The sequence below is a fragment of the Pan paniscus genome, chromosome 13, assembly GCF_029289425.2.
Source record: "Pan paniscus chromosome 13, NHGRI_mPanPan1-v2.0_pri, whole genome shotgun sequence".
Lineage (NCBI taxonomy): Eukaryota > Metazoa > Chordata > Mammalia > Primates > Hominidae > Pan > Pan paniscus.
The window spans coordinates 118436259-118459699 of NC_073262.2; the positions used below are offsets into that span (position 1 = coordinate 118436259).

Sequence of the window (23441 nt, forward strand, 5' to 3'; positions counted from 1 at the left end):
GTGGAGGTTGCAGTGAGCCAAGATGGCACTACTGCACTCCAGCCTGGGCGACAGAGCAAGATTCCATTTCAAAAAAGAAAAAAAGAAAAAAAAGAACTGCTTTATTATTTTTTTCAAGTTTCAGTTATTTATTAATCAGTATAATCTACAGTAGATTACATCAACATTATTTCATGCATTTAGAGGACAAATATATTAAGTGGAAAATTGTGCGGATGGCTGCTGGAAAACCTTCATTCTAAAGCAGCTTTATAGTGAAACATTTCATTTGGAAATCTGGACCTTCTTTCTTCAGTTCGCTGTAATCCATTCACTGAGTAGAACTTGTATTGACCATTGGGACCCAGTTTGTTCCAGGGTTCTGGGTTATTCTTTCTGTCCCAACTAACATCTGGATTGATCAATGCCAGGTGCAAAAGATACAGTGCCGCTCCAGTATCTCCAGTTCCAATAAATACAAAGAGGGGGATCAAGCTTGGATGCGTAGTGGCCTGACTGATGATCTGGCAGAGCATGTTTGCGGTAGAGGCCTCTGATTAGAAAGGAGAGAACCAGACTAGCCACCAGGTCCTGGGCTAAGTAGTATCTGCCAACTGCTTTATTATTAACCCATTCCCCTCCCTAACACCTGTCACAAGGATAGGCCAGTCTCCAGATTCCATTCCCCAGTCCACAGTGATTGGTTCAGAGATGGGCACATGAGTCCATCAGGCCAATGAGACTCAAATCTAAGACTCGGGTTGAGCTGTTGGGGTAGCAGACTCCTTTCTCCCAGCTGGTCTTAAAAATATGAAGCATTTGGCTTCCAGACGTACAGGCAGTCATTAGAGAGCCGCAGGAGAGAACCCACCTGAAGAGGCAGTCCCATGAGTAACAACATAATTTCCTCCTAAAAATCTTTCTCACACCATCATCATATACAGACTGGATTAAGCAATCCTTATACACAGTCCTGTAACCATCTCTGGATCTCTTAACCCTAAGGTCAGAAACATCTCCTTTTGCCCAGGGTGATCTCAGTGTAAACCTCTTGGCCCAGCATAATTATTGAGAGTTCCCCCTTCATCTTCAGGTCCCAGTTTGAATGATAAACTACATAATTATCTATCACAAAATGTATGTACGCTTACGTTGTTATTTGTTTAATTATCTGACTTCCTTGTTAGATACTAAGCCTTGTAAAAGGCAGGAACTATAACTACATTGGCCATTGTTTTATTCCCAATAGCTAACACAGTGCCTGGCATAGAACAGGTGTTGAATAGTTGTCTGCATAATAAATGAATAAAAGAATTTTTAAAAATCATCACCACACCTAGTCCTAGCCCCAGGGTTTTTCACTTTCAAAATCATCACCCCTTAAAACTGTCCCTAATATTTGTTTTCTAAGCTTACCTTTAAATGAATTAAAATATATCAGAAGGGGCTGGGCGCGGTGGCTCACGCCTGTAATCCCAGCACTTTGGGAGGCCGAGGTGGGCAGATCACGAGGTCAGGAGATCGAGACTATCCTGGCTAACACGGTGAAACCCCGTCTCTACTAAAAATTCAAAAAATTAGCCGGGCGTGGTGGCAGACGCCTGTAGTCCCAGCTACTCGGGAGGCTGAGGTGGGAGAATGGCGTGAACCCAGGAGGCAGAGCTTGCAGTGAGCCGAGATCGCGCCACTGCACTCCAGTCTGGGCAACTCTGTCTCAGAAAAATAAAAAAATAAAAATAAATAAATAAATAAATAAAATAATTAAAATATATATATATATATATATATATATATATATATATCAGAAGGGGAAACACATGGTGAGATGCTCCTGTAACACGTACCCCTTCAAATAACAATGTTTGCTTTTCTGGGAGCTGGTAAATGAAAATATCCTATTCTCTTGCCCTCAAAAACCTGAAAAGTCCAGAGTACCAAGTTGAGTGAAGATTTTTTCTTAGTTGAGACCTGAAATTCATGGTAAAATTCCCAGTTGCAGAAAAAGTCCCACCAGAGAACCTTCCCGCAATGGGGTCTTACTAAGCTATTGTAGCAAATTTAAGTTGTACAAGAGTACCAAAAACATTTTCTGTTTCCCTACCTGCTTTCTTGGCCTTCACTTGGCCCCTCTGCCACGCATCTCAGCTGACATTCAGCACAAAACTTTACTGGGTCCATAAGCCATATAATTCCCTCATTATTGCCATAAAATTTTTCATAGACAAGAGAAATTATTTGCAAACATGTTGGAAGAAGTTTTTCATTTTCTGGGGTTGAGATTATAGTTCAAACTGCAGGAAGAACAAGGACAAATCTGAATGATGATACTCTACAAATTCACTTATCCATTTGACATAAGAGGATTAAAAGAATAGGGAAAAAAATGCTTTTCAGAATAACTTTGGCACACATTTAGTTATATTAACAGTGGCTCAGAGGCAAGTGTGACCAAATTTAAAAGGTTTACTGTATGTTTTAGAGTTAAACTTAATTCAGGTAACTTTCATGCCCCTAGGGTGGGCAGCCAATGTCGTGAAACTAAGGGCTAGTTCAAGTTAAAAAAAATAATAATAATAAAAAATAAAGAGATGGAAAATGTCCAAAGGAGAGGTTAAGTATACTTAGTAAGGGTGGTAAAACCACATGAATATTAATTGGGCCAATCCAAACTTTAGCCCCTCAATAAAACAAAAATATTTTCAAGCTTTAAGAGAAAATAAAGTAGGCTGCTCTTCCCAAGCTATTTTTCATCTCACTGCTTTCTACATTTCTTACTGCTGGTTCTGAGAATCACAAGATTATAAAAAAAGAGAGGCTACACTTTCAATATGTCTTGATTATAACATCATAGAGCAAGAAAATCCAGAGAACTACTGCAAAGCTAACAACATAGAAAGAGCCCTTCTGTTCCCCAGGTGCTTAGTGAGGACTAGCTTTGTCATTTCTTCCACACACTCCAGCCATGGCTGAAAAGGGAATTTTGAGCCCTGAATCTTTCGCTAGATGGAGAAGTTCCTTTCTCAATCTTGTCAATTTTCCTTCTCGCTTAATGTTTTTCCTTCCTTTCCTGCCTGTTCTTTAATTTCCCTGTGTACCTCCTAAAGTAATTTATTTACAGAACTATTTATTAACTTCTTTTGTAGTATTGTATGTTGAACTACAAAAGAAAGGAGGAGATGTGTGAAGAGCTCTTCACACATAGCTATGTTGAATTATGTGTAAAATCCTTCAAAAGTCAGGATGACGCCTTCAGAGTTCTGGCTGTTACTTCCAAGCTAGATAAGAAACACTAATTAGGCGTTTTGTCACAGATTTCTGGACAATGGTGTCTATGAGTTGTCTTCCCAGTGTAAAGAAAACCTAGATTAATTATTTTTTATGTCATTACTTTCATTCTCAAAGGAGAAATGGTCACTGTTTTTGTTACACTCTGTTTTCAAAACACGTCAATGTGCCTCACTATTAAAAAATCTTACACACAAAATTTGAACAAAGAAAACATCTCATTTAAATTACAATTATTCACAATTGAAAAAAAAAGATTCTCTTCACTAAAGGATTCATCATTGGTTTATTTTCAATACAGTAGTAAGAATTTTCAATATAATGAAATTATCTGAGTATATTTTAATATTTACACACAAGTTCTCAGAGTTTTACATTTTAAAATATGTAACAAAGTTATTCTTTTTCTAAGCAGATAGATTATAAATACTATTTTCTCCCTGTTATACTGTCCACTACTGCATTTTCACTAATTGCTATTTCATAGAAACTTTGTCCTGTTCCAAATATATATCTCAAGTGTATTTCTTTGATCACTTACTAATTTACTTTTTTAATTGAGTCACTCATGTAACTATTCATTAAACATCCAAAATGTTTCACGTCTTTTACCTTGCAGAGACAATGGCTAATACCACTTAATACCTTTTCTCCTGTGCTCTGGGCAACACGGGACCTGCTTATTCATTTAACTAGAATTCAAACTTCCGTCATAACCCTTAGTGATACTTTCAGTAGAACAGAAAGCCCTGCATGAATACAACTGCATATGAAAATTTAACATATAATAAAGTCAGCACCTCAAATTAGTGGGAAAAAGATGAACATTTAAGTGAGTAGTATTAGGACAACTATTAACAGATAGATAGCTATACTTTAAAAGGAGGAAATGGATCCATTTCTCACACCATAAAACAAGATAAATTCCAAGTGTATCAGGAATGTAATAAAATGAAACCATACAAATACTACATGAAACATGAGTGAATTGCTTTATTACATGACACTTGGAAAAATGTTCCTAATCATGACTCAAAATCCAGAAGTAAAAAGAGAAAGGACTAATACAATTGATGATGTAAAAAATAAAATAAAGTTAGAAACCTTTATATGTGAAAAGTGTCATAAGTAATGTAAAAAGGTGACAAATGACAAACTGGGGAAAATATGTGCCACTTACATCATCCAAAGCGATTATTCTTCACATAAACAGAGCTTTTAGAATTTGAGAAGAAAAGACCGATAACACTCTATTGTAAAACGAAACTAAGAAACAATTGATAAGCAAATTCAAGTGACCTACAAAAAGCTCAACAGTGCTAATAGTAAGAGAAGTATAATTTTACACTTCTCTGAGATTCTAGTTCTCAATTATCACTGGATGGGAAAAATCCAAAAGTTTGATCACATAAACAGTTGACCAGACTGTGGGGAAGCAAGCACTTTTGCTCTGCTGGTGGGAATGCAAAATTTCACCTCTCTTCCAGAGGAAGATTTGCTGATACCTTGCTAGATATTTACTCAGCAACACCATGTTGAGTAATCTATTCAAAAGATACATTGGCAAAACTATAAGAAGACGCACAAGGCCATGCATTGCAACACCATTAATAATAATAAAGAACTTGGAAGCAATCCAAATATCCATAATGGAGAATGGATTCAATAAAGAATAAATCAGGATACAGCCATAAAATGGAGTACAAGCCTGCTACAAAAAAGAAATGAGAATTATCTCTATATTACCATGGAGTCATCTTCAGACAAGTCTTTAAATTTTTTAAAGGCAGGGAAGGCTTAACATATACAGTTCTTTAAATGGTTATCTATGATGAAAGAAGGAATTATATAGAAGGAGCAGGGCCAGGCACAGTGGCTCATGCCTATAATCCCAGCACTTTGGGAGGCCAAAATGGGTAAAACAAGTGAGGTCAGGAGTTCAAGACCAGCCTGGCCAACATGGGGAAACCCTTTTTTTGTATTTTTAGTAGACAAGGAGTTTCCCATCTGGGCGTGCTGGTGCATGCCTGTAATCCCAGCTACTCGGGAGGCTGGGGCACAAGAATCGCTTGAACCCAGGAGAAGGAGGTTGCAGTGACCTGAGATCATGCCACTGTACTCCAGCCTGGGTGACAGAGTGAGGGGAAAAAAAAAAAAGAAGGGACAGGGTCAAAGCAATACTTCTATGAATATACCTTGTTTTGTATATTTGAATTTGGTACCGTGTAAATACTTTGCAAAATTATAAAACAAAATTAAACATAACAAAATCAGATACTTAACAATTGAGAGCAAAATTAGTCAAGTAAATACAACTGTGTATCAGATGGATGGCAAAACCACATAGAGGAACTATTCCAAATGACTTTGAAACATTGTAAACTGACTACAAATTTCTATTGAGATATACTCTGAGGACAAAAAGAACTGCAAATAAATCTTAAAATTATCAAATCACTGACACTAGTGGTAGGTATTGTTATTCTGAGACTGTCGTGTGCATTGTGAGATTAAGCAAATAAGTAATTGTCTTGGTGCCATCAGAAACCAGGATTTTTGTCATGAGAGAAAGGAAATACAAACGTAAGATGCAGAAGATTGAGTTAAAAGTCCTATTCTATATTTGAATATATATAAATTCATGATGTATTTTATTTAAAAATATATATATATTTCCTACCTCTATCCTCTGAAAAGATCAACCTAAGAGCAATGAGGAGTCTTAATTCTTATATTGCTGTTTCTAGTCATCATTTCCAAATCAAAGCAATCATGTACCTGTAATCCCAGCAGTTTAGGAGGCCGAGGTGGGTGGATCACGAGGTCAGGAGTTCAAGACCAGCCTGACCAACATGGTGAAACCCCACCTCTACTAAAAATACAAAAATTAGCGGGCATGGTGGTGCGCGCCTGTAATCCCAGCTACTCAGGAGGCTGAGGCAGGAGAATCTCTTGAACCTGGGAGGTGGAGGTTGCAGTGAGCCAAGATCTTGCCACTGCACTCCAACCTGAGTGACAAAGCGAGACTCTGTCTCAAAAAAAAAAAGAAAAAGAAAAAATGGCTGATTCCAAGTCTGAGAAAGAAAAAGTAGAGGATGAGCCTAGAACATTTTGTCATACTAGACAACAAGGAGGCTCTCAGAGATTACTGAGATTGCTCAAAAGATTCAAAAGACAACTTGAATAGGTTCCCACTGGCCAAAGATAAACTAATTCGACACTTCTGAACACTCACTTCCATTCTTTGGAATCTGTGCTTCCTAGGTGGCTATCTTCAAACTTTGCATTTGAACACTTTAAACTAGATTTTGACCCTTTTGATTATTTTAGGATGACATTTTGGTGACCCAGATGGGACCCAAAGCAAGCCGCCAGTGATCCCCACCATTTCACCAACAACAGTCAGGGCATTGGTATTAGCATGAATGACTTTTGTTCACTCGACCTCACTAGAGCCAGGAGGAGTCTCTGGTGAGGTTGATTTTTGTTGATATTCAGACTTTATTCAAGCCACCTAATTCCACACTCAATAGAGCTGGAATTAAAGCTCTGCTTTTCAGGTAAGGTTTTGGGTTTTGTTCTGTAGAGATTCTGCTGTTTGCAGGTTTTGTTTTGTTTATTTTGTGTTTTGTCTTGTTTTTATAGACAGGGTCTTGCTTTTTTTTATAGACAGAGTCTTGCTCTGTTGCACAGGCTGGAGTGCAATGGTGCACTCATGGCTCACCGCAGCCTCAAACTCCTAGGCTCAAGGAATCCTCCCACCTCAGCCTCACGAGAAGCTGGAACTATAGGTGCGGGGCCACCATGCCTGGCTAACTTACTTTCTGTAGAGACAGGGTCTCATTATGTTGCCCAGGCTCATCTCAAATACTTAGCCTCAAGTGATCCTCTCAAAGTGCTGGGATTACAGGCACGAGCTACTGTGCCTGTCCTATAGATTTAGGTTAAGAGTTGTTTGTTGAACTATGCATTAGAGTTTGTGCAACCTTTTCTCTCATTCGCACTATGGTCAGGAAAGGAAACCATTTCTCTCTCTGAAAAGAGGAAGTGAATTTTTTTGTGGTTTAAGCAAAGTTTGTAATTAAAAAAAAAAAAACTGGCTAAACTCGGAAGCTGGGTTCATTTGACATATCTAAAGTCCCTTCTGAGTGGCCAAAGCCAGGGAAAAGCTTTTAATCAGAATGAAGATAAATCCTGAAGATAAGGGACACTATTCTTCCCGGACAAAATGTACCTTAGGCAACTAGGTTCCTGTGGGAGTGTTTGAGCTCATTGCTTGTGATGTGCAGTGGTCCCACAGGCAATCCTCAAAGAAGAACACAGGGGGAATCTTGCTTAACCCAGGGGGCCCCATGAAAGGCTGCCCTCCCAGTGCCTTAAGCACCCAGGACTCATGGGTTTTGCCAAGATGTGTAAGAGGGGAGAAGCAACTCGTAGGTGACACCTTGAGGAGTAATCCTCATTGGGCAGCGCACCACATCCAAAACATCTTTCACTTTCAGCTTAAAAAGAACTTAATTTATGGGCAGTTATCTATGTAAAACCACATCTTCCTTCTGAAAGGAGAGATCAACCTATGGAAACTCCAGTTGGATTCCTAGGCAACACTTATGGGGCCACCTCCTGTCAATATCTAGAGAAATAGTCTTAACCCGTGAAGACACCAAACTACAATGGCCAAAATGAGATACTTTTGAAATACCTAAATTAGTTTATTTACACACACAACTAGAAAAACAGCTCTAAAATTAAACAATAATTGGGAGAGTTACTTCCAATGGTACTTAGACCTTTTCAAGAGAGGCTCTGACAAAGTTCTTTCCCTATAGGAAGAAGACAAAAAGCTCCCCAAAACCACTTCTGAATTAAAGACAACTGCTTTAATATGCAACAAATGTTAGGCTGTGGTGAGCTCAGGTAATTGAGACTCCAGAAGCAAGTAGAACCGATGTATTGAACAGGCGAACTTCTAGGGGATTAAGGATATAGATGACTGTTAAAGGTCAGCATCCCCCTAATTCTGTCCTTCACATTACAATCTCTAGGTCCAATCATCTAAACCCCACCACTCTTCTGCCTCTGGCTTCAGATGAGAGGGCACAAGATTGCAAAATCTTAACCAACCGCTTCTCTCTCCCAGACAGACCTCCAGGAGACTCCCCTTCCTAGCACTGATGTTGTTTGGTTTACAGATGGATCTAACTTAAAGAATGAATCTGGGACTTATTGTGCAGGTTATGCTATAGTATCTTTAATGGGAGAAATAGAAAGTGGTTGCCTTCCAGGAGCCACATTCACTCAACAAGCAGAACTGGTAGCATTAATCAGGGCCTGTCAACTGGCAAAAGGAATAACTGCTAATATTCATGCAGGCAGCAGATCTGCTTTTGGAGTTGCTCATGATTTTGGAATGCTATGGAAACAAAGAAGGTTTTTAACCACTTCTGACCAGTCTGTAAAAATTGGGCACCTTATTTCACAATTGCTAGAAGGCTTATTATTATACCAAGATCACTGCCCATTATTAAAATCCCAGATCATCCCAAATCAGATACTCCAGAAAGCAAAGGAAATCAGCTAGCTGATAAGGCAGCAAAAAGAGCTGCACTAAATGCATCTAAACAAGAAAAGTAATCTGTATTAACTTTTAAAGAAGCACCTGAAATTGACAAAAAATGAGCTAAGTACAGAGCTCCAGAAGCTGAACAGGAAAATTGGAAGATGAAAAGGAGAACATACTCTCCCAAAGATGAGGTGTGGTGTGGGCCAAATAATTTACCTATGCTTCCTGCTGAATTACAGTCGTCATTTTTAACCTACAGACATGATTCAACTCATTGGAGCCCTGATGAAATGGTTGCTTGGGGAAAACAATACTTTCAAAAACCATCTCTGATTATAGCTCACAAGGTATACAATCACTGCCATGTATCTGCTCAAAATATAATCTAGGGAAACCTTTACACAGTTCCCGAGGACATTTGCCTTTAACTGAAGGCCCCTATGAAGTACGACAATTAGATTCTATTCAGCTGCCACTACTGCAAGGATACCATTATGTTCTAGTGATTATTTGCATGTTTTCTCATTGATTAGAAGTCTATCCATGTAGAAGAGTGACTGACTGACTGCCTTAGCAGTAAGTAAAATTCTTTCAGGAAAGATTATTCTGACTTGGGGAGCTCCCTTAAAACTCCACAGTGACAGAGGTACTCATTTTACCAGACAGAAAATTCAGTCAGTATGTAAAAATTGGCCTCTCCTCTAACACTTTCATTGTGCGTGTCATCCCCAATCATTTAGATTGGTGGAGCATACAAATTGAATAATTAAGATTCAATTGGCAAAAATAACAGAAGTTTTAAAGATTCCATGGCCAAAGTCTCTTCCATTGGTTTTTCTTAACCTAAGATCAGTCTCATTTAGAAAATGTCAGTTGTTGCTATAACTGACAAACCTATGAATCTGTCCCCATGGAATTGTAACTCCTTAATTGTAAAGGGAGACATGTTCCCTTATTGTTATTACCTTATGAAACAATTAACTAAAAATTATAATCTAGTAAAAGATTATTAGAGACCTCTCAGGAAATGAAGAATTAAAGACTCACAGTCTTTAACCAGGGAATTTTGTTTATTGGAAATGACATATTTTAAAAGACTGTTTCTGACCAAAGTAGAAGGGCCCTTCCAAAGTGTCCCTTACTAAACCTCGTGCTGTTAAATGAGAAAGAATAGACTCCTAGATCCATGTTTCTCATCAAAAAAGGCTGTATCTCCTGAGTGGAATGTTTCCCCGGAAGATGACTCTCAGCTCAAGTTAATGCCAGGTCGAAAAGAAGATGATATCTGATGTAGACAGCTAAAACCCAAGGCTTCAGACCAGGTCTATATCTGAACAAATGCTTAATATTAACATTCGTTAATAAATAGATGATGAAGATTTTCCTTTACAAGCTCCCACTAAACTTCTTTTTATTCTTAGTTCTCATGTCTTGGTTCTGCTATCACCAGCTGTTGCCCTTGAAGCAAACTTCTCTTTGCAAAGTGCCCAAGACTATGCTAAAAGATTACAAAAATATGCTTGTTGAGTATGTGGTCTCATGCCCTTTCTAGTAGTTTTGGCCAATTATGGTGGGTATCTCCCAGGAAAAGATTGGATAGAATATCAGAAATATATCTGTGTTTCTCAAAAATAGTCATCGATGTTTGACGCTAGTAGGACTAAGGATAATGTACATCACTGGCCTATTAATAATACTTTACGCAATAAAGATCATAGTAAGAGCTTCTCGGTAAAAGAAACTAGTCCATTAGCTTTCATGCTGGTACTGTCCCTCCTGAGAGATGAAACAACCAGACTGCCCCAATTGAGAGTTGAGACAAGTCAATTTTAGAATGATACAACACAAATTTGGGATGGTTTTATCTGGCTTGCCCCCTTCTTTGGCCAGCTCAGTCAGCTTGTCCCCTTATTTTGGGAACAGAGAAATTATACCAAAAATACCTGGCCCAATAGCACTAGAGGTAGAGTACTGATTGGCATGCCACCAAATGGGCACAACCACCAGGTATTCATTGGTTAGTTCCAGATGGAACATCTGGGCTTTGTGGCACTAACTTATGGTCACAGTTACCCCCAAGATGGTTAGGCGACATTCCTTGGGATACGCTTGGGCACAGGGTTGAGTAGTTCATACTCTGCTAAAACCTGCAAATTTTCCTCATTCGCAATCTCATAGGGTTTGTTCTATGTTTCATGGGTATGACCATTTATTAGCGTTCATCTTCATACTACAGCTGGTTATTGAGGATGTCATTTGGTGAGTAGAGGCCCTAACCAATGATACATAAAGGCCCTAAATGATAGCCATATGGGTATTTCATTATTAAACAATGAAGTTACTCTTGTGAGAAAGGCTGTATTACAGAACTGTATGGCTTTAGACACACTTGCTGCACCCCAAGGGGGAGCTTGTGCTAACGTAGAAACTGAGTGTTGTGTCCAAATCCCTGATGAATCAGGTAACATCACTAAATTAGTGGCTGATATGAAAACCCAAATAACTGACTTTTCAGATCGAAGGCCCTCTCCAAATGATGCCTAAGCAGCTGCTTCAGATCTGAGAAACTTGGTGGCAAAACTTGTTACTTATTCTAGTAATTATAATTATTTGTGGTGTTTGGTCCTGTTTTTGTCTACACTGCTGTTACAGCATTTGTTTGCAATTGAACCAATGCACAACTGAAAAGTCTGCAATAATGGTCGCTCAAAGAATTTCTTTGATTGAAGAGGCAGTCATGCAGCCTGAATCAGGTTTCAGGACCATTTCTCCCGTGTTTGCTTTATAATTCAGCTTTGGTCCTTTCCAACTTTCCCCCTCATGGGACATGACTTCCTAGGAATGAGCCTTCCTAGCAATGTGGGATTTTGACCTACATACATGACCTAAATACATGATTCTTCTGCAATGCTTTCTCCAAAAGATTTTAAAGAAATGAGTGAAATTGAAATGAAAATAAATTTTAGGACCCTCTGAATTTATTATGCCAAGGGGAAGTTAAGCCCTGGAGACTGAGGCAGGCAACATGTTTGCAACTTCTGTTTCTTTCTTTTCCTTTTTTATTTTATTTTTGTAGAAATGGAGTTCTCACTATGTTGCCCAGGCTGGTGTCAAACTCCTGGGCTCAAGCAGTTCTCCCACCTCAGCCTCTCAAAGTGCTGGGATTACAGGGTGAACCACCGTGCCCAGCCTGCAGCTTCTGTTTCTTCGATTATAGATTAACTCTCTTCTTCATTGTTCTTGCTCTGTAAATGACCAGGAAAGGCCAGAAGCCAGGCTTTCTATCCTTCCAATCACTGATTTTTGTTACAGATTAACTGCCTCCTTTATTGTCCCATATCTAACTCAGACCAGGTGGCGCAAAAGACCCCATGACGGTTTGACTGTTATATCTTTATTGTGGAATGTTAAATATACCTTTCCCAAAAGAAAAATCACCTCAGCTAATCAGATGGTTGTAACTATGCTTTAAGCCTTATATAGAAGGATATTGAACTTCTGTGAGGCTTCTCTAAACTTTATCTATATAAACAATCCCAAACTTCTATACCTCAGAACGCTGACTTCCATTCTTTGGAATCTGTGCTTCCCAGACGGCCGTCCTCAATCTTTGTGCTTGAATAAACTTTTTAAAAACGGATTCTGACCCTTTTGACTATTTTAGGTTGGCAGACAGAATCCGGATTCAAAATAGAAGCCAAAATCAGGGAGGTTTATCTCAGAATTAAAAAGAGATCCCTGGTGATTGCCACAAATGGAATTTAAATTCCACTTTGGCCTTACTGGCCACTAGTCTCATGAGGCAAGGAAGAGGGGTGAACTGAGCAGGTTGCTCAAGTGTTCTTGATGTATGTTGTCCTGCCCCAAGTCATGGGGCTGCTGGGCTGGAAAAACAACATACAAGATCAGGGATTAAAGCAGACACATGATCCTCCTTAAGCTCTGATGCATGCTAAATCCATTCATCCATTCAGCAAGTAGTTACTAAACACCTTCCATGAGCCTCACTCACAGCACACTAGATAGTGAGAAATTCATTACAAAGGAAAGAACTATGGGACCATTAGGCTCCTCAGTTCACCCTCACCCTGCCAATCCCTTACCCACCATAATTACTCCCTCTTAAAACCAGCAAAACATTGATCACATTTCTGTATCCCAAAATTTCCACTTTAGCACCCTGTTCCCCATAGAACAACAGCCAAACTACCTAACATAGAACACCAGACCCTGGACCACATGCAACTATCTCCCCACACCCTTCTCTCAACCTGAGGCCTGAACTAGAGCCAACCAGCTTCTCTCTTTCATACAGGTCTTTGTGTGTGCCTGAAAGTTCTTTTCTCCTTCTCCATCCACCTTCCTAACCTTCCAAAGCCAGGTTGATTGTTACCTTCTCTGGAACTCCCCCCACAGAGCTGGATTAAGGCTCCTACAGTGTGCTCTTATGCTCCACTGTATTATGCTGTCACAGAATTTATGATACTCTATTGTTATTACAAATGTAACATGCAGCTGTTCCTCCCCATCCTTGTTTTGTTTTGTTTTGTTTTGTTTTGCTCTCCTCTAATATGGCTCTCATGATATAGCTTAGTAATTACCTCTTTAACAATTAGTCTATTGCTGGAAGGTAGAGTCCAAGAGTCGCCCATTTCTGCATTCTCCAGCCCTGCAAGTTGCTTGGCAAGTGGTAGGTAATTTATGTATATGTATTGAGTTGGGTAGGGGAGTCATGGGGAGAAGGGAGAAGAAAATGACAGCCAGCAGTTAGATTTGGTCATTTAATTTGCAATTCCAATTTGAGAATTTCAATCATTGCAAACATTCTTAAATTCAAAATAATTATAAAGTTTCAGTGAACTTAGTTTCACTCAAAAATGCAAGGTAGGTGAGGAGGAGGGTGAAGTGAAGGGAATTAGAGAGCATAGCAACAGGGACAACAGAAAGCACCTGGGTAGAAAATCGTGGCTGTCACCTGTGTCACTTTGTCTTCTCCCTTTGGCTCACAACTCCCCACCATACAGGCACCACCTGTACAGGTACAAAGTTAGTCAACTCTGTGATCATATCAATATTAAAAATGTATGAAAATGGACAAAGACAAGAAAGAAAACACAAAGGTGAATTTGCTTTAGTACATTGATTCTATTATAAGTTGTTTACTATTTTTTTCATTTCCTTTAAAGACGTGATAACAGCATTCTTTGATTTGACAATAGATAGAACAATAGCCCTTAGATGAAAATGGCAAAGCTGCCAATAAATCAGCACTGAGGTTTAAGTGATTGACAAATGATTTTACAGGTTGTTCCTCCCAAGATGTCACTGAGATTGGAATAATAAATCCCTCCTGCTATATTTCATGAAATAGCATGAGTACAGGAAAACCACTTTGGGGTAAGCCTTTCCCAAAAAGCCCCCATTATCTCTAGGGCAATGCTTATGCAGGAAGATAAAATATACTTTTTTCTCCAACATCTCTGACAAAAGAGAGTAACATAACATAACAATCAATACTGACTGTAAGTTATTTGTTGAGAATGATACAAAAACAGAAATTTTTCTTCAAAGGAAATGACTTTGTAATGTTTTGACTCTACTATTAATTTGAACCCCTTTGTAAAGAAAGCACATGAGCTATGAATTCACAGCTGGACACAGTGGGCATTATAGCAACAAAGTATGAGTGGCTGGCAAGATGGTCGAATAGGAACAGCTCCGGTCTACAGCTCCCAGTGAGATCAACGCAGAAGGCGGGTGATTTCTGCATTTCTAACTGAGGTACCTGGTTCACCTCATTGGGACCGGTTAGACAGTGAGTGCAGCCCACAGAGGGCAAGCTGAAGCAGGAAGGGGTATCGCCTCACTCAAGAAGCACAAGGAGTTGGGGAACCCCATCTCCTAGCATAAGGAAGCCATGAGGGACTGTGCCGCGAGGAATGGTGCACTCCAGCCCAGAGACTACGCTTTTCCCATGGTCCTTGCAACCCGCAGACCAAGAGATTCCTTCGGGTGCTTATGCCACCAGGTCCCTGGGTTTCAAGCACAAAACTGGGCAGCCATTTGGGCAGACACTGAGCTAGCTGCAGGAGTTTTTTTTTTTTTCATACCACAGTGGCTCCTGGAACACCAGCGAGACAGAACCATTCATTCCCCTGGAAAGGGGGCTGAAGCCAGGGAGCCAAGTGGTCTAGCTCAGCGGATCCCACCGCCATGTAGCCCAGCAAGCTAAGATCCACTGGCTTGAAATTCTTGCTGCCAGCACAGCAGTCTGAAGTCGACCTGGAATGCTCAAGCTTGGTGGGGAGAGGGGCGTCCACCATTACTGAGGCTTGTGTTGGCAGTTTCCCCTCACAGTGTAAACAAAGCTGCTGGGAAGTTGGAACTAGGCAGAGCCCACCACAGTATGGCAAAGCCACTATAGCCAGACTGCCTCTCTAGATTCCTCCTCTCTGGGCAGGGCATCTTGGAAAGAAAGGCAGAAGCCCCACTCAGAGGCTTATAAATAAAACTCCCATCTCCCTGGGACAGAGCACCTGGGGGAAGGGGCGGCTGCGGGCGCAGCTTCAACAGACTTAAACATTCCTGCCTGCCAGCTCTGAAGAGAGCAGCGGATCTCCCATCACAGCACTCAAGCTCTGTTAAAGGACAGACTGCCTCCTCAAGTGGGTCCCTGACACCCATGCCTCCTGACTGGGAGATACCTCCCAGCAGGGGTTGACAGACACCTCATACAGGAGAGCTCTGGTTGGCATCTGGTGGGTGCACCTCTGGGATGAAGCTTCCAGAGGAAGGAATAGGCAGCAATCTTTGCTGTTCTGTAGCCTCTGCTAGTGATACCCTGGCAGACAGGGTCTGGAGTGGACCTCCAGCAAACTCCAGCAGACCTGTAGAAGAGGGGCATGACTGTTAGAAGGAAAGCTAATAAACAGAAAGGAATAGCATCAACATCAACAAAAAGGACGTACACGCAGAAACTCCATCCAAAGTTCAGCAACATCAAAGACCAAAGGTAGATAAATCCACGAAGATGAGGAAAAACCAGCACAAAAAGACTGAAAATTCCAAAAACCAGAATGCCTCTTCTCCTCCAAAGGATCACAACTCCTCACCAGCAAGGGACAAAACTGGATGGAGAATGATTTTGACAAATTGACAGAAGTAGGCTTCAGAAGGTGGGTAATAACAAACTCCTCTAAGCTAAAGGAGCATGTTCTAACCCAATGCAAGGAAGCTAAGAACCTTGAAGAAAGGTTAGGGGAGTTGCTAACTAGGATAACCAGTTTAAGAGAAGAACATAAATGACCTGATAGAGCTGAAAAGCACAGCACGAGAATTTCGTGGAGCATAAACAAGTATCAATAGCTGAATCGATCAAGTGTAAGAAAGGATATCAGAGATTGAAGATCAACTTAATGAAATAAAGCATGAAGATAAGATTAGGGAAAAAAGAATGAAAAGGAATGAACAAATCCTCTAAGGAATATGTGACTATGTGAAAAGACCAATCCTACATTTGATTGGTGTACCTGAAAGTGACGGGGAGAATGGAACCAAGTTGGAAAACACTCTTCAGAATATTATCCAGGAGCACTTCCCCAACCTAGCAAGACAGGCCAACATTCAAATTCAGGAAATACAGAGAACACCAAAAAGATACTCCTCGACAGGAGCAACTCCAAGACACATAATTGTTAGATTCACCAAGGTTGAAATGAAGGAAAAAATATTAAGGGCAGCCAGAGAGAAAGGTAACAAAATTTACCTTAAATGTAAATGGGCTAAATGACCCTATTAAAAGACACAGACTGGCAAATTGGATAAAGAGTCAAGACCCATTGGTGTGCTGTATTCAGGAGACCCATCTCATGTGCAAAGACACACATAGGCTCGAAATAAAGGGATGGAGGAGTATTTACCAAGCAAATGGAAAGCAATAAAAAAAAAAGGAGGGGTTGCAATCCTAGTCTCTTACAAAACAGACTTTAAACCAGCAAAGATCAAAAAAGACAAAGAAGGGCATTACATAATGGTAAAGAGGTCAATGCAACAAGAAGAGCTAACCATCCTAAATATATATGTACCCAATATAGGAGCACCCAGATTCATTAAGCAAGTTCTTAGAGACCTACAAAGAGACTTAGACCCACACACAATAATAATGGGAGACTTTAACACCCCACTGTCAATATTAGACAGATCAACGAGACAGAAAATTAACAAGGATTCAGGACTTGAGTTCAGCTCTGGACCAAGCAGAGCTAATAGACATCTACAGAACTCTCCACTCCACTCCAAATCCACAGAATATACATTCTTCTCAGCACCACATTGCATTTATTCTAAAATTAAACACATAATTGGAAGTAAAACACTCCTTAGCAAATGCAGAAGAACGGAAATCATAACAGACAGTCTCTCAGACCACAGTGCAATCAAATTAGAACTCAGGATTAAGAAACTCACTCAAAACCACACAACTACATGGGAACTGAACAACTTGCTCATGAATGACTACACGGTAAATAATGGAATTAAGGCAGAATAAATAAGTTCTTTGAAACCAATGAGAACAAAGACACAATGTAGCAGGATCTCTGGGACACAGCTAAAGCAGGGTTTAGAAGGAAATTTTAGGACTAAATTTACACAAGAGAAAGCAGGAAAGATTGAAAATTAACACCCTAACATCACAATTAAAAGAACTAGACAAGCAAGAGCAAACAAATTCAAAAGCTAGCAGAAGACAAGAAATAAGTAAGATCAGAGCAGAACTGAAGGAGATAGAGACACAAAAAACTCTTCTAAAAAACAAATGGATCCAGGAGCTAGTTTTTTGAAAAGATTAACAAAATAGATAGACTGCTAGCCAAACTAATAAAGAATAAAAGAGAGAAGAATCAAATAGACACAATAGAAAATGATAAAGGGGAGATCAACACTGATCCTGCAGAAAGTACCATCAGAGAATACTATAAACACCTCTACGCAAATAAACTAGAAAATCTAGAAGAAACAGATAAATTCCTGGACACATACACCCTCCCAAGACTAAACCAGGAAGAAGCTGAATCCCTGAATAGACCAATAACAAGCTCTGAAATTGAGGCAGTACTTAATAGCCTACCAACCAAAAAAAAAGCCCAAGACCAGATGGATTCACAGCCGAATTCTCCCAGAGGTGCAAAGAGGAGCTGGCACCATTCCTTCTGAAACTATTCCAAACAACAGAAAAAGAGGGAATCCTCCCTAACTCATTTTGTGAAGCCAGCATCATCTTGATACCAAAACCTGACAGACACACAACAAAAAAATAAAATTTCTGGCCAATAGCCCTGATGATCATCGGTGCAAAAATTCTCAATAAAATACTGGCAAACCAAATCCAGCAGCACATCAAAAAGCTTATCCACCACAATCAAGTCAGCTTCATCCCTGGGATGCAAGGCTGGTTCAACATACACAAATAAATAAACGTAATCCATCTCATAAACAGAACCAATAACAAAAACCACATGGTTATCTCAACAGATGCAGAAAAGGCCTTCAACAAAATTCAACAGCCCTTCATGCTAAAAACTCTCAATAAACTGGGTACTGGTGAAACGTATCTCAAAATAATAAGGTCTATTAATGACCCACAGCCAATATCACACTGAATGGGCAAAAACTGGAAGCATTCCCTTTGAAAACCAGCACAAGGCAAGGATGTCCTCTCTCATCACTCCTATTCAACATAGTGTTGGAAGTTCTGGCCAGGGAAATCAGGCAAGAGAAAGAAATAAAGGGGATTCAAATAGGAAGAGAAGTCAAATTGTCTCTGTTTGCAGATGACATGATTGTATATTTAGAAAACCCCATTGTCACAGCCCAAAATCTCCTTAAATAAACAATTTCAGCATAGTCTCAGGATACAAAATCAACGTGCAAAAATCACAAGCCTTCCTATACACCAATAATAAACAAACATAAAGCCAAATCAGGAGTGAACTCCCATTCACTACAAAGAGAATTTAATACCTAGGAATATACAACTTACAAGGGATGTGAAGGACCTCTTCAAGGAGAACCACAAACCACTGCTCAAGGAAATAAGAGAGGACACAAACAAATGGAAAAACATTTCATGCTCATGAATAGGAAGAATCAATATGGTGAAAATGCTGATACTGCCCAAAGTTATTTATAGATTCAATGTTATCCCCATCAAGCTACAATTGCCTTTATTCACAGAATTAGAAAACATTACCTTAAATTTCATATGGAACCAAAAAAGAGCCCATATAGCCAAGACAATCTTAAGCAAAAAGAACAAAGCTGGAGGCATCACGATGCCTGACTTCAAACTATACTATAAGGCTGCAGTAAACAAAACAGCATGGTACTGGTATCAAAACAGATATATAGACCAATGGAACAGAACAGAGGCCTCAGAAATAATGCCACAAATCTACAACTGTCTGATCTTTGACAAACCTGACAAAAACAAGCAATGGGGAAAGGACTCCCCATTTAATAAATGGTTCTGGGAGAACTGGCTAAACGTATGCAGAAAGCTGAAACTGGACCCCTTCCTTACACTTTATACAAAAATTAACTCAAGATGGATTAAAGACTTAAAGGTAAGACCTAAAACCATAAAAACCCTAGAAGAAAACCTAGGCAACACTATTCAGGACATAGGCAAGGCAAAGACTTCATGACTAAAACACCAAAAGCAATGGCAACAGAAGCCAAAATTGACAAATGGGATCTAGTTAAACTAAAGAGCTTCTGCACAGCAAAAGAAACTATCATCAGAGCAAACAGGCAACCTACAGAATGGGAGAAAATTTTTGCAATCTTCCATCTGACAAAGGGCTAATATCCAGGATCTACAAGGAACGTAAATAAATTTACGAAAAAAGAAAATAACCCCATCAAAAAGTGGGTGATGGATATGAACAGATACTTCTCAAAAGAAGATATTTATGTGGCCAACAAACATTTTTAAAAAAAGCTCATTATCACTGGTCATTAGAGAAATGCAAATCAAAACCACAATGAGATACCATCTCATGCCAGTTAGAATGATGATCATTAAAAAGTCAGGAAACAACAGGTGTTGGAGAGGATGTGGAGAAATAGGAATGCTTTTACATTGTTGGTGGGAGTGTAAATTAGTTCAACCATTGTGGAAGACAGTGTGGCGATTCCTCAAGGATCTAGAACCAGAAATACCATTTGACCCAGCAATCCCATTACTGGGTATATACCCAAAGGATTATAAATCATTCTACTACAAAGACACATGCACACATATGTTTATTGCAGCACTGTTCACAATAGCAAAGACTTCAAACCAACCCAAATGTTCATCAATGATAAACTTGATAAAGAAAATGTGGCACATATACACCATGGAATACTATGTAGCCATAAAAAAGGATGAGTTCCTGTCCTTTTCAGGGACATGGATGAAACTGGAAACCATAATTCTCAGCAAACTAACACAGGAACAGAAAACCGAACACCGCATATTCTCGCTCATAAGTGGTTGTTGAACAATGAGAACACAGGGACACAGGGAGGGGAACATCACACACCCGGGCCTGTCAGGGAGTGGGGGGATAGGGGAGGGATAGCATTAGAAGAAATACCTAATGTAGATGATGGGTTGATGGATGTGGCAAACCACCATGGCACATGTATACCTATGTAACAAACCTGCACTTTCTGCATATGTATTCCAAAACTTGAAGTATTAAAAAAAATAAAAATTAAAAAAGCCTAAAATAAGATAAAATTTTTTTAAAAAGCAACAAAGTATGAATAATTTGCACTATTGTCCAATTCTACAATAATTTCCCCATAGGGATTCCTCTGACAAAAAAAAAAATCCCATTAATTTTTCAATTCCTCATTGTAATTCTTCTTTATATAATTTATGATACAATAAAACAAATGCATATGTTTAAAAGTTTAAACCTATCTTCAAAGTTCCCTGAAGATTCATTCTCTTGTTTGACATTGACTTGACTACTGTAAGTAAATATTTCAAAAATTTTAAATATCCTTTATAAGGAAGCACATAAAGTGTCTTATCTTAGCCCAAAATGCAAACCAAAAAGCAGCTCCATGCCATGTTTTTGCTAAATGTCATCACTTGGATCTCTAACTCACCAACCAAGACTTGAGCAAAAACACAAATAGACCCAAACAAGACTTTGTAAAGAGATTCAAAAAAATATTCAGGCCTGAAAAATGTGTTCCTGCCCACATTACTGGCCCAACAAATACATCCCATCTGGGCAAATGATCAGAGAAGTGCTGAAAAGAAAAAAAAAATTAACCTCCTCAAATGTCTATAATTCTGAGCATTGAAAACTATTTTTTGCTTAAACCAAAGAGGTTTGGCTTCTTAAGATTTTTATGCAAGCCTTGCAGGGTACCTAGAGACCAAACCCGGAATAATTCACCAAAAGTAAAAATTTCTTATTGTCTTATGTTTTATTTTTAAGATATGAGAAACTCTGATGTCTAGTGTAATCTGTATCTTTATTTCTTTTAATATGAAAATAATGTGAGTTTTTCCTTTAAGATTCTTAAAGTAAATGAGAAGCTCCAGAAAAATGTGTTGTGCTTATCCTGTGAATTTTTCCCTAAGCACAGGCCAGACTGGAAAACTTGGAATTAAATGTGTTAAAGACCCCCGTCAGATTAGAATGGGAATGGGTTCTTAGGGGAGGCATATTTGGGGTTGATTTTGATCAACTATTAACAGCATTGCATGGACTGGTTTATCAGAAGAACTGGCAAATCTTCTAACAAGGCCCTGAGGCAGTGAAACCAAAACAGCAAGTTTATACAGCAGAGGTACCAGGAAAGCCAAGTGAGGAGGTTGACCCACAAGCTATGGGGTGGTCTAGGTGGGAAGGGCAAAGGAGACAGTCATGCCACTAAGAAGTGGCAAGCCTGGAGTTTGAAGGAGTGGACAAAAAAAAAAAGAGAGAGAAAGGTTTCTGAAAGAAGAATAGAGGACCCAGAAATACATATTTCCCACATCTTATGTTTATCAAGAGTATTCCCACTGATATCACCAGGAATGAAAACATAAACATCTGCTTCAAACATAATCACTGCAAAGAATTGGAAAGTGGCTGATATAGGCTCCTTCTAGTGGTTCGCTGGAGTCTACAAGAGGAGAACAAGAGATAAAGAAAAACTCCTCCTCATGTTACAGTTACATGTTCTCTTTGCCCTTCCCACCAAACACTGATTTGCAGAGGTCATTGCCTAAGCAGCAAATATGCTATTCGTCAGGTAATAAAGGCAAAGTTAACGATACAAAGATAAAAGAAGCATTTTTAAATTTACAAAATAGAACGAAGAACCACAAAATAGGGTCATCGATGTCAAGCAATTAATAATTTCCTCAACAAAGATAACCCTGGATTTCAAAAGCACACTCGTCAATTACAGATAGACTAGCCCAAAAGATGACTAAGGGATAACATCTGGAATATAGGTTACAGAACGCCTTTCAAATGTCTGAGATACACACATTCCGGAGTACCATGAAAACTAAACAAACAAGAAAGCAACACTTAAACACCCGACATTTCCCAGAATTTGTATAAAATAGCATGCTAACTCGCTCTGGAAAGCACAGCCTGCTTATCCTTTCAGATATAGAAGGGAAGATGAATCTGTTCACTGCTTTCTCTCTTCTACCTCCCCCTGAGTGTTCTCCACATTTAAGAGAAGATTTTTGCTAAAAAGTAAAATACTCCTTGGCATTAGGAAGAGCAGCATACTTTGCATTCTTTTTTTTTTTTTTCAAAATTGAATCAAAATCTCCTTTGAAAGCAAGGATTGCTCTATTTATTTGCTTTGTATCCTCTATGGTCAGAGCTCTATGAAAGAGAATCCAATCAGTTCTGCAACAATAAACAGGATGTCTAGAAAGGTATCACAAAAATCCTTAAAGCACAGTTAATTTTAAAACTTATTATGACTATTAATTATTATTAGAGAAAGGATCTTGCTCCATTCCTCAAACTAAAGTGCAGTGGCACGATCATAGCTCACTGTAACCCCATATTTCTGGATTCAAGAGATCCTCCTGCTTCAGCCTCCTGAGTAGCTAGGACTACAGGTGCATGCCACTATGACCAGCTAATTTTTTTTATTATTTTTTGTAGAGAGGGGGTTTCACCATGTTGCCTAGTCTTGAACTCTTGGCCTCAAGTGATCCTCTGGCCTCAACCTCCCAAAGTGCTGGGATTTACAAGCGTGAGCCATCACACCTGGCCTTAATTTAAAAATTAATGAAAACAATTAATTCTACTTTGGCATCAAAAATAATTGCCTAGGCCAGGTGCAGTGGCTCATACCTGTAATCTCAGCTCTTTGGGAGGTCAAGGCAGGCGGATCACCTGAGGTCAGGAGTTTGAGACCAGCCTGGCCAACGTGGTGAAACCCCATCTCTACTAAAAAAATTTCAAAAATTAGCCAGGCATGGCGGTGCACACCTGTAATCCAGCTACATGGGAGGCAGAGGCAGAAGAATCGCTTGAACCTGGTGAGCCAAGATCAAGCCACTGCATTCCAGCCTGGGCGACAGACTAAGACT

General features: G+C 39.4%; 1 pseudogene; it reads right to left on the bottom strand.

The window, feature by feature from the left end:
• Positions 1-238: 238 nt before the first annotated feature.
• Positions 239-2913, bottom strand: LOC112439069 (cytochrome c oxidase subunit NDUFA4-like; annotated as a pseudogene).
• Positions 2914-23441: the final 20528 nt, after the last annotated feature.